Here is a 13,154-nt window from a genome sequence, read left to right as displayed (position 1 = left end):
ATCTTGCTCCAGATTGTCTATTTTACTTTTATGTGTACATTTTATTTGACCTACTGGAAGACGTTCAAATTCTCACTAAGCCCATTAATTTATTGCTTTCTAGCTAACCTGTCGTCCTCCATCCGTCTCGCATGATCCCACCACCGAAGCCAATTCATACGCTGTGCTTCATAATTTTTTTTAATTTCTGACTTACCCTGTATCTTTTCATTCCAGAGGAACTCAATTTGTTTGCAATTAACAGGACAGGAATTGAGTTGAGTACCTTAAGACCCTCGAGCTTTGCTTCTACTTCTGCAATTAGCTCTTTGTCGCGTGAGAACGTCAAGGAACAATCCTAACCCTCCGGCAAGGAGAAGTTTAGTGTTGAAATGTCATGTGACTGCTTTGTAGAATATCAGGATACGTAGAATAGGCGGTAGGTATCACGGGTGAGGTGACAGACGTACGCAAAGGAAGAAGGCAACTCTGGAGGAAGCTGCAGTATGCACTAAGGTACGTAATACATTTGTGTACGTAAATAATTCAAGTACGATTGTAATCCGTTAGCACGTTTTTGCTCTTCACCAGAGTGAAACACTAGTTTAAACACTCCGCGGAATGTAAACTCTCCTTGACGGAAAGTAACCAACGCAAAATTCATGTGGAAGATGTTTGTTCACACTGAGGTAGCAAGTCACACTTCATACAGGAAATCTAGACTTTGAGTGAACATCAGCTTTGTTGACTTCCTTGAGTGACAAGGTAAGAAATTCCTAAATACATTCCAGTCAGGACACTATTTACATTATCTTACTTAAGACGTTAAAATTGAAACTACCGGGCGAGTGCGGTTAGGGTCGCGCAGCTGTAAGCTTGCATCTGGGAGATAGTGGGTTCGAACCCCACTGTCCGTGGTTTCCCATTTTCACACCAGGCAAATGCTGGGGCTGTACTTTAATTAAGGCCACGGCCCCTTCCTTCCCATTCCTAAGCCTCTCCTATCCCAATATCTCTGTGTCGGTGCGACGTAAAGCAAATAGTAAAAAAAAAAAAGAAATGAGACAGTTGTCTTCAAGAATTGTAACTGATGGTACATATCTTAAATATCTATTTTCTATAATCTCTATGCTGTTAAAATAAGGTAGAGGTTGTCCCTCATCTATTACAAAGGTAACGTTGGTTTGCCCTGTTCGGTGCTAGTGGGCAAGTTGTGGAATGGAGAGCTTGAAAGTGACTACTGGCGCTCAAGTTGACGAACCAGTAGGGTAACGTGCACCCGTTACTGGTTTAACTAACGTACAACTGTGGTGTTGATTAACGGAAATGTTTATTTTTTATTTGTATAATAGTATATTGTAACACGTTATTTAGATCCAGAAGCAATTTGGAACATCCTCATTGCGCAAAACGATGCTGTTGTGTCGTGAACTGCCATAATTCAGAACATTATAGTGATCTTATTGTTAAGATTTTCACGTGCCCATGGAAGGAATACGAAAAAGACAAAATGGATATTGTCAGTGAACCGAATGAAATATGCGTGAAATAATACCAGAAATATTTCATTTACACACAAGTGACCCCTTGAGAATGACAGTGGTTTAAGTCATTATTAAAGCACCGAGCTCGATACCTGCAGTCGCTTAAGTGCGGCCAGTATCCAGTAATCGGGAGATAGTGGGTTCGAGCCCTACTGTCAGCAGCCCTGAATATAGTTTTCCGTGGTTTCCCATTTTCACACCAGGCAAATGCCGGGGCTGTACCTTAATTAAGGCCACGGCCGCTTCCCTCCAATTCCTAGGCCTTTCCTATCCCATCGTCGCCGTAAGACATATCTGTGTCGGTGCGACGAAAGCATATAGCAAAAAAAAAAAAATATTAAAGCAGACATTAATGACGTCCCATAAGTTCATTGTCCCCTTTTATTACAACGCTAAATTCGTGTTCCGATAATTAATTGTGTACTGATTCCAGATATCACTATTTCTTCTTCTTCTACTTCCCCCTGTGGCTGGGGGCGGTATAATAAAACCCACGGTATCCCTGGACTCTCTTAAGAGGCGACTAAATAAGACGTGGATTGGCGACCACGGGGCCCTTAGCTGAGTCCTGGCATTGCTTCCACTTACTTGTGCCAGGCTCTTCACTTTTATCTATTCTATCCGACCTCCTTTGGTCGACGCTTGATCTTTTCCGACCCGACGGTATTAGAACACTGGATACCTAGGGAGTCTTTCATTTTCACGCCCTTCGTGTCCCTTGGGTTTCTTTGGCCGATATCTTCATTTTTCGAAGTGTCGGATCCATTCTATCTTTGCTCTCTGATTAGTGTTATATAGAGGATGCTTGCCTAGTTGTACTTCCTATTAAAATAATAATCACCACCACCATCTCCTTCTTCTCCTAGCACTTTTCCCACGTCTGTGTGGTCGTGGGCTCGACTGTGTCGCACATGTGGATTTGGCCCTGTTTTATGACCGGATGCCCTTTCTGACGCCAACCCTATGCAGAAGGATGTAATCAGACTAATCAATAATTACTGTTTCTGTGGTGGTCCGTTCCAGATTTCACTTTTTCTGTAAATAAATCTGAATTCATTCCTGCGAAAAATATTAAGGGGAGTTAGACTGAATTTAGCAACTCTTTCAGTTTTGATTCCATGTTTACCAAATTTAGCATCCACATTTAGATATAAATAAACACATATTTTACGAAATTAGAGATATGTGGACGTATTAGTTCAAACGATTTTTCAGTTTTCTCTTATATAGTACCAACAAGATACCTGTGCTTTTTCTACAGTTTTAAACTGAAATTTATCTTTCAAAGTTTAAAATTTTGGAGAATCTACTGTCGGCTACCCCGTAAAATACACCCTCAGTTCGTGCGTCAAACGATTTTGGAGGAATGATTGTCTATTTTCGGATCTCACATTCACTTGAACCCCCATATAATTGGAATGTTTTAAAACCCTATGTTATTTAACATCTAGGGCGTAGATGCGGGCAGGCTGTGAAATTTTGACTTCGTTCGTCGAACAGTAATGGAGGAATGAATGTTTTGTTTTAGAGATAGAATGTTCTTAAAATATTTCTTATTTAACACCTAAGACATGGTGGACTATCCTTCGTGTAAAATTTTTAGTTCGTGCGCGAAACATTTTCGGAAAAAAGGAATATTGTGAATTTCAGAGTCAACCCCCATCTATACTACCTAGGAGAGAAGCATTTCGAAACCAGGCTGAGTGGCTCAGATAGTTAAGATGCAGGCCTTCTGACTCCAACTTGGCAGGTTCAATCCTGGCTCAGTCTGGTGGTATTTGAAGGTGCTCAAATACGTCAGCCTCGTGTCGGTACATAAAAGAACTCTTGGGGGGAAATTTCCTGCATTTCGGCGTTTCCAAGAACCACAAGTTAGTTAATGGGACGTAAAATAAATAGTATTATTATTATTATTATTATTATTATTATTATTATTATTATTATTATTGTTGTTGTTATTATTATTATTATTATTATTATTATTATTATTATTATTATTATTATTATTGTTGTTGTTGTTGTTGTTGTTATTATTATTATTATTATTATTAGAATATTTTGAAACGAAGGACATTAAAGAACAAAATCATCTAAAATTACAGCTTCGTACGTCAAACGGTTTTGGAGGGCTGAATCACTTCGTTTTCGGATCTAACATCATTTAACCCTTTAGAGATGGAATGTTTTAAAATATTTCCTCCTTCACACCTAGGATTTAAAAATATACATATTCATTTGGAACCTTGACTTCGTGCGTTAAATGGTTTCGGAGGAATGAGTATTTTGTGTTTTCGGGACTTAACCCCCATTTTTAACACCCTTAGGGATTAATCTATTTTCTCGCCAAGCAAATGCTAGGGCTGTACCTTAAGGTACAGTCATTTCCTTCCCGAACTTGGCCCTTTCCTATCCCATCGTCGCCATAAGACCTATCTGTGTCGGTGCGACGTAAAATAAACCGTGAAAATGTTGCAAATACATTTTTCAAACCATCTGTTATCCAAAACCTATGATATCATTTGAAGTAGTGTGCTCATTGGTGCTTTAAGTTATTTGATTCACTTTTGGGTAAAAATTTCACGACATTTAACTCTTCATAATAATATCCCTTGATGATCGCTCCATGCTTACATTCGTAACTCGCAGCATTAGGCTACACGGTAACTCAGAGAAGTCCATTAGAGCGCTCTGAACCTTGTGACTTGCATGTTCCTCATAGCTCTCTTGAACGACTTATTGAATTGGGCCCGGCTCGGTGGCTGAATGATCGGCGTACTGGTCTTCAGTTCAAAGGGTCACAGGCTCGATTTTCGGCTGGGTCGAGGATTTTATCTGCATAATGTTCATTCCCCTGGCTTGGGGACTGGATATTTGTGATAGTCCTAATACAACATCTAAATACAACACATCACACTCTATCCACCATAGAAACACGCAGGATTGAATACATCAGTCCACATAGTGTTTCAGTAAGGAAGGGCATCTGGCCGTAAAAATAGACTTAATCCACATTAGCGCTGGCATCAGATGACTCTGAGAAAAGGCATGAAGAAAATTATGACTCACTGAAAAGTCCTTTCCTAGCCAGTAATTGAACGTAACTGTTCCTAATCGATTGTAATATTCAATCAATATTGACACATTCCCAGTATCATAACGTATCAAACTCAGAACTTCTGCTAACGGACAACAAATCTGCAACTTAATAAAACATATATTTGAAGTCGTAATTGGCCATATTGACTAGAATTGATTTCTACGTCCTACATATGGCACATACTTTTTGAATACATCAAGTAAAAAATCAATATCATCTCCGTACAGGCAATGAAGGCGCCTAGAGGTAAAGGCTTCCACTGGCCGTTATCGCGGTACTTGATGGAGTAGAGTGGTTAGCTCTACTCCCGGATGCCTTTGCCCCTGGACTTAACCTGGTAATATATTTTTGGTGTAGGCTGAGTGATCGTCAGGACCACGTGCACCTACGAAAGTGGAAATCTCCTTTCTTAATTATTTTCGACTTCCAAACAGGAAATCGAACTCACGTCTTTCCGGGTGAACCGAGCATGCCATTACCGCCTCGGCCAGACATCCCCTTTTTGAGAACAAAGATCACAATATTTCATGACTCAGTTATAAAGTGTTTGCAACTAGTAAAATTTAACCAACTTTAACTATTCCGAAATTACCCTCCCTCCCTCTCTCACTCTTTCTCTCCCAGCAGCAGACTCGTTTTCTTACCAAACTAGCAAATTAGTAGAAGTGGAGAAGATCTGACGGAATGAGCTGAGACTCGCTCATTGCTCGGCTATAGTAATGTGTAAGCAATTACCCTGCAGATTTTTAAATTATGCATTAAAAGTGTATTTAATTTTATCTCTACTTCTGTGTGCATTTTGTTCATATACAGTGGGTAAAATATTTACTCATACACTGCATATGCAGCTTATCACGTATCTTTCATAAAACACATATACTTCATGCCCTAGTACATGAAGTATACTTCTTAATGAAGCGTGAAGAACCACCTACGGATAGAAATTATGCAGTCTTTACAACAAAACAAAACGAATATCATTTTATGTCCGCGAAATCAATATTCATACATGTTGAAACACTGGCCTCAAATACACACAGTTTAACAATCAGTACTTCATATGCATTCCCTGGACATTTATAACTGCTTGAAGCATTCGAGGCATGGAGCTTCCGAGGTATGATGTGGTTTCAGCATCAATTTTCAACCATTCCTTCTTCAGATGGTCGATGAAGTCTTCTTTTGACGTTTCCTTACTCTCCGCTTCAATAATGCCCATAGATTTTCTATGACAATGAAGTCTGGGCACTGTGGAGGCGTTGTATCTTGCTCTAAAACGTGATACAGAAGCCATTCTTTGGTTATACGAGCCGTATGCTTGGGATCGTTGTCTTGATGAAAAACAAGCGAGCCCTCAGGATTTAATTTCGCAACACTGCCCAGCAAATTATCACAGAGTATTTCTACATACGCTGGTGGCAGTCATATAACTCTCAACAACAACCATTCTCCCACCGCGGCGTAACTCATACTTCCTCACACTATGACATGATCTCCGCCATGCTTGACAATTGGTACAATGTTCTTAAGGCCGAATTCTTTATTTGGTTTACGCCACATACACCTTCGCCCATCAGATCCAAAAAGGTTGAACGTGCACTCATTCGAGAATACAACCTTGTTCCAGTATTCTATGGGTTTGTTGAGATATGCGTGAGCAAACTCCAGTTTTTTCGCCCTATTGCGCTGGTTAATGAATGTTTTTTCCTTGTCACTTTGCCTTTCAAGCCAGCTTCGTGATAGTCATTTCTTATGGTTTGAAGTGTTAATTCCTTGCCTGTTGCTGTCGCGACGTCTTAAGCAAGCATTCGGGCGCTCACGTCCGAGTTCTTGCACGCTTTTTGTACTACATATCGGGACTCCCGTTCCATTAGAGCTCTAGGACGTCCAGACCTTCGCACATTCGCCGTAGATCTTGTTCCTTTGTTCTTGTTTACAACCTACTGAACAGTAGCATGCGAGAGGTTCAGTTTTCTTAGCAATGTTTCGGTAACTCTCTCTTGCCATGCGAAAACTAATATTTTCTTCACAACAGTCTTCAACTCACTCGACCGACGTCCCATTCCTGTACACTATCAGTTCCAGGCACTAACACTCACTGTTATACTGGATACACGATAAATGATTTGTTTTCACCCATCAGTCGGTGACGTTTCCGTACCATAAATGACTACAATCTAATTGTATGAAAACTATTTTTGTGTGCCATTAAACAAATACTTTGTTGTATACCAGGTAATATAGTGCGTACACCAAATGTACGTCAAAATTAATTAATTCAAACTGTAGTGCATCTGTATAAATCGCTTACCGATAATTCCCGTTTGTTCACCGTTTGAAACCATACATGTATGAATACTTATTTCACCCTCTGTAATAATCCTTCGTTTTTAAAATATTTTGTCCGCGAATCGAACAGTGGCAGCCTTGGTGAGAAGCCAGTAAAGAAACACTTCGGCTATTACATTAACTTCAACTAAATAACTCATGATTTGTAAATTGTGAGCATTTCAAACTTCATACACTTGTGCTTCATAAAAACTCTGTGTCGTTTGTGCTACCATGCCCCGATAAAGCTCACGTAATTACACATTATTCTGTCCAATTTAGAACATACAGCATCAAATGCAAACCAATTGCGTCGGAGTTAAAGTCCGAAACAATGATATTAAGAGGTAACTTCGCTAAACATTTTGTCCTGAATCGACATACAAAGCTTCCAATTACAAGGGAACTTCACTTAGTTGAATAGTTGTTTCACAGAGGCCTATATTATTACGGTCTTATTGTCTGTAGTTTACAACCATAATTAGTACAAAATTATATTAAAATACAATCGAGTGAACTGCCTGCGCAGCTGGGGTCACGTAGCTGTTAGCTTGCGTTCAGGATATCGTGGGTTCGAAATCCAAGGTCGGCAACGTTGAAGATTATTTTCTATGGTTTCTCATTTACACACAAGCTGAATGCTGAGGCTGTACCTCAATTAAGGTCTAGATCGATTCCTTCCAAGTCCAGGCTCTTACCCATCGTTGCATCACCAAAACACTTCGATGGATTAGTGCAACGTTAAACCATTAGGATTTCTTTAAATTCGCCTTTGTGAAATCAGATATTGTAAACAAGTTATTAACCACAAATGTTATTATTTTACAAATCTCTTACTCCATAGTCATGGGCGTTACAGGTTCCCCACATGCAATTAGAATATTGCTAAGCGGGAGTAAGGTAACACCACTAAACGAATTGAATAAAATGTTGTGTGCATTAGAACATAACTTATAATAATAGTGCTCCTGGTGTACTAATAGCCTTTGGACCCAAAAGTTCTGACTTAAGTTTCACATTCTGTCGACAGTCTTCAATCAATCAATCAATCAATCAATCAATCAATCAATCAATCAATCAATCAATCAATCAATCAATCAATCAATCAATCATTCACTCAATCAATCAATCACCACTGATCTGCATTTGGGGCGGTCTCCCAGGTGGCAGATTCCCTATCAGTTGTTTACCTAGTATTTTCTTAAATAATTTCAAACATGTTGAAAATTTATTGAGCATCTCCCTTGAGTGAAATCTGTTCCGGCCCCAAGTACAGGATGAAACTGCTTGCGTCGAGGTATGGAACTCGGGACCTCTGAATAAGGTTGTTTTCTGCTTGTTGTTTAAAGCCACCTAACATTTAGGCCATCGGCCCCTCTGAATACGAGACAGACTCGTCTGTAAAGATAGGGTCCTATCTAGGATGAAATCTAATGTTGAAGAAGACACAAGCACCCAGTCCCCGAGACAGATGAAATAACCGGAAATTGAAACCAGGACCCTTAGATCAAAGGCCAACATGCCACCAGTTAGCCAAGAGCCGGACACTCACAGTGGCTGACATCACAGCTGCTCATATTCTCGAATACGGAAGTCAAGCAATACAGCTAAGGACTTGTTAATACTGACCAAGGGGCACTCCATTATACGGAGGCTCTCTGGTTTGGTAGCAACTTCTTAGCGCTCAAGGCCATTAATTTGCTAGATGTGTCAGAAAAACAAAACGTTATGTATAATGCAGTTCGCGTCCAATCCCCATAGGGTTGGCGGACTGAGGTGAGATAAAAGAGATGCCAGACATAGAACGTAACTGTAGCCAGAATGAGAGCACCTGTAATGTCAGGCAAAAGTCTTCTTAAAGTAGGTAGTAAGTGCTGGACACGCCCAAGTCATGTTTTGTTTTGGCGGCACGAACGTCGGACGCAAGCAGTATTTATTAGTGTGTATGCCAGACCACGGCTCGGTGGTCAGTGTTGCAGCCTCGGATTCAGAGGACCTTAGGTTCGATTCCCAAAAGAGCCACAGATATTTGTTCGGCGTCCGATTACTTCCTCTGGCTCACGAACCAGATATTTCAGTTTCTGTTTGTCTTGGAACACAGCTTTCCATTTATATACAACGCACTACGCTACCCATCACCACATAAACATGTTTTTCTTTTTTTCTATTTGATTTACGTCGCATCGACACAGATAGGTCTTACGGCGACGATAAACATGTGATGATGATGATAGGCTGTCACTCGCTGACGAGTATGATTGTCGTCCTCAGAGGTTACTGGTGAGTCTGTGAGTCTTAGGTGACTGTGGAGGCCAATCCCCTAGTCAAAAATTCTTCCACAGTGGTGGCAAACATTGCCAGCGTTGAGATCCAGTTGTTGAGGGTTATTCACAGTGGGGAACGCCCGCTCTTTCCGTATAATACTCTTCTCAGTTTCAAATCTCCGCCGTTGTTGTTCGAAGTCCTTAGGACCTTTGTGGAGAAGACGACGCCATACTAGGTGATTAGCTGCATTTGTTTCCCAGTTAGTAGTGTCTCCAGCATTTGCTGAGAGGTGACTACCTAGGTAAACAAAGTTTTGGATGTTCCGCAAGATCTCGTCATGGACTCTGATGGTAGGTGCAGTAGCATTGGCTTCGGGTGCATACTGATGCAATATCTGTCTCCTTTGGATGTTGAGACTTAGATCGATGCTCTTGTATGGTTTTGTGAAAGCATTTAGGATGGTCTGTAGATCTTCTGAGCTGGCCAGAACAACATTGTCACCTGTATACTGGAGTTCCATAACCCAGGCACTAGAAATATTACTCTTGGCACGCAGTCTGCTAAGGCTGAATAAACCTCCTTCAAACCAGCGGTCTATTTCTATGCTCTGCGGTAATTCACCTTTAACAAAGTGAAGTCTGGTTCCAAGAAAAATTGATAATGCTATAGGTGCAATTACACATCCTTGTTTTACACCAGTAGTGATCTCAAACCGCTCTCCAGGTCTATTATTCGTAAGAATTGTACTATACATGTTGTCATGGAGGAGTGGAAGGATCTTCATGAATTAATGGTAAGATTTTTACACAGATAATCTCTATTAACCGAGTCAAAGGCTTTGACAATATCTATGAATGCCATATATATTTGGCAATGTTGTTCCCAGGACTTCTCCTGCATTTGTCTAGCACAGAACATCATTTCATCACTGCCGATAAAAACTCTTCTGTAAGTGGTGATAGACGATTGGATAGAATTCCTGCAGGCATTTTTCCAGCAACGGAAAGCAAGGATATTCCACAATAATTACCGGATTAATAGTTCAATAACCTTCCACATAAGGGTTGGCGTTAAGAACATCCACTCGTAAAACTGAAACAAGTCAACATGTGTGATGGATACTACACCTTGACTCCACCTGAGTATGCGTAAAGTTAAGAAAGATGTATTATTGCCCCCTAACCCAGCCACTGAGCGAGAGATACCAGGGGGAACTTTCGTACAAAGGCTGACCGAATTTTTAGAGCATTTAAGGGAATGGGATTGACGACCAAGCAAAAAGAATCAATTTAAAACAACATTTCTAATATTTATTCAATATTAGCATTGCAGAAAATACGAAAATATTCTTGCTGTGATAAAATTTAAATTGTTACTTCATATTTAAGAATTTTCTCCAGTAGTGAGTGTACAAAATTAAATTAATCTTCATCGATGTAGACAAAGGTTATATTCTGAAAAAATAACAAACTCAAATTAGGCCTTCATCGGCTTCAAAATTGAAATCAAAAATTTAACTGAGCCTCTCCTAATTCACAGTGACATTTGCAAATCAACTGGCATCTAACCTTCTCTTATTATTACAATAACAAAAACACCTTGGCTCCACCAGAGTATGCGAAAAGTTAAGAAAGATGTATGTAATGCCCCCTTTTTACCTGGCTAACCCAGCCACTGAGTGAGAGATCCCAAGGGGGAACGTTCGTACAAAGACTGACCGAATTTTTCGAGGTATTTAGGGTAATGGGATTGACGACCGAGCAAAAAGAATCAAAATAAAACAACATTTCTGATATTTATTCAATATAATCATTGCAGAAAACACAAAAATATTCTTGCCGTGACAAAATTTAAATTGTTACTTCATGTTGTCGAATTTTCTCCAGTAGTGAGTGTACAAAATTAAATTAATCTTGATCGATATAGACAAAGCCTAGGCTCTGGAAAAATAACAAACTCAAATTAGGCCTTCATCGGTTTCAAACTTGAAATCAGAAATGAAACTGAGACTCTCCTAATTCACAGTAACATTTGCAAATCAACTGGCATCTAACCTTCTCTTATTATCACAATATAATTTCGTGTGGCTATTTCTAGCCGAGTGCAGCCCTTGTAAGGCAGACCCTCCGATGAGGGTGGGCGGCATCTGCCATGTGTAGGTAACTGCGTGTTATTGTGGTGGAGGATAGTGTTACGTGTCGTGTGTGAGTTGCAGGGATGTTGGGGACAGCACAAATAACCAGCCCCCGAGCCATTGGAATTAACCAATTAAGGTTAAAATCCCTGACCCGGCCGGGAATCGAACCCGGGACCTTCTGAACCGAAGGCCAGGACGCTGACCATTCAGCCAACGAGTCGGACTCTTATTATCACAATAACAAAAATTAACTCAAAAATCTCACTTCTCCACGTGGTACATCTCTGGTTGAAATCTAAATTAATAATTATTTGCATTATTACAAGGTAGGTAATGCTAGTTTATTCAGTTTATGAAAATCCCCCTATCAATCAATTAATAAATACTGCTGTTGATTGCCATCGAATTATTTCATTATATTTCCATTCAATAAGTACACGATCGTGTTCACATAAGCTAATCTATTCCACCTATTGAATTCTTAATTCAGTCATGACTCATCTGATAAACGAATTATTTAATTAATTATTATTAATTATTACCTCCTTGATTTACTTGTTAGATATGCGATCTAGTGCAAATAAATTTTTATCCGCTCAGTATTTGAAATCTTTGCCTTTGCCGGTTTTAACTACATGATCTCTCATCTGAATCGAATTTAGAAAGAAAAGAAATCTAAATCTAGTCTTTACGTTGTTATAATCTCAATAATATTTCCTTAAGCACTTCCACTGAACCGACACTTTTGACAAAACAACGCAGGAATAACCTGAGTCATCGCGGTGAACGCATGCTTAGATTAAAACACAATGTGAACAATGAACATCTGAAAATACTGCTAACTACTCCATTCATTCATATCAATCACACATGGGTAACACGAATTTTGATATACATTACTTTACACTCGAATCCTGGGCGTCAATTTATCAATTCATTATTTTTACACATGGTCGGGTCAGTAAAGTCAAGTACATGAACCTAAATCTGTTAACACACTCGACTTAGCCTATGATCTGTGATCGAATCAGAGTTATATCTTTTATTGAGTAAATTATTTAAGAACGACGACGATATATCCTAGTTTCAGAATATTATTAGATTCGATAGAAATAAATAATCATCACAATCAGGTGGGTCATCTCAGGTTACTAAGACAGGGTCTGTGAGCCTCAGTTAATTATTAATAATTCCTACACATAAGATATCCATCCAACACGTGCTCCAAATTATATTAACTCACTGTGTCTCAAAGACACAAGCTACAAAATTATTTAATTATATCCCTCGGGATCACCAATATTTAAGGCGCATTACTAATAGAGCACATAAAATATCTTCTTCTTCTTCTTCACCGAGCTCGATAGCTGCAGTCGCTTAAGTGCGGCCAGTATCCAGTAATCGGGAGATATTGGGTTCGAGCCCCACTGTCGGCAGCCCTGAAGATGGTTTTCCGTGGTTTTTCATGTTCACACCAGGCAAATGCCGGGGCTGTACCTTAATTAAGGCCACGGCCACTTCCTTCCACTTCCTAGGCCTTTCCTATCCCATCGACGCCAAAGACCTATCTGTGTCGGTGCGACGTAAAACAAATGGCAAAAAAATCTTCGAGAATAATCTAACACTATTTTTGGGTCACGACCGTTAAGTCACTCTTTAACCCGATCTCATACATAAATTCCATTATTATTATTATCATAAATGATTATTAAATCTATCAGCAATCTCGAAATTATCTTGAAAATGGATGGCACGATCCTAAAGAATATAGGACGAGCATAGATGAAACTCAATTCAACTCTAA

General features: G+C 39.6%; 1 protein-coding gene across 1 annotated transcript in view; it reads left to right on the top strand.

Moving 5' to 3' along the window:
* Positions 1-421: 421 nt before the first annotated feature.
* LOC136858818 (probable cytochrome P450 304a1) overlaps positions 422-13,154 on the top strand; it is a 365,722-nt gene continuing 352,989 nt past the window's right edge. Inside the window, exon 1 of the mRNA XM_068230565.1 lies at positions 422-495. The gene's annotated coding sequence lies outside the window, so the exon portion shown is untranslated. The remainder of the gene's footprint in view (positions 496-13,154) is intronic.

The sequence above is a fragment of the Anabrus simplex genome, chromosome 1 (assembly GCF_040414725.1).
Source record: "Anabrus simplex isolate iqAnaSimp1 chromosome 1, ASM4041472v1, whole genome shotgun sequence".
Classification (NCBI taxonomy): Eukaryota; Metazoa; Arthropoda; class Insecta; order Orthoptera; family Tettigoniidae; genus Anabrus; species Anabrus simplex.
This window is presented reverse-complemented; position numbering and strand designations above follow the sequence as displayed.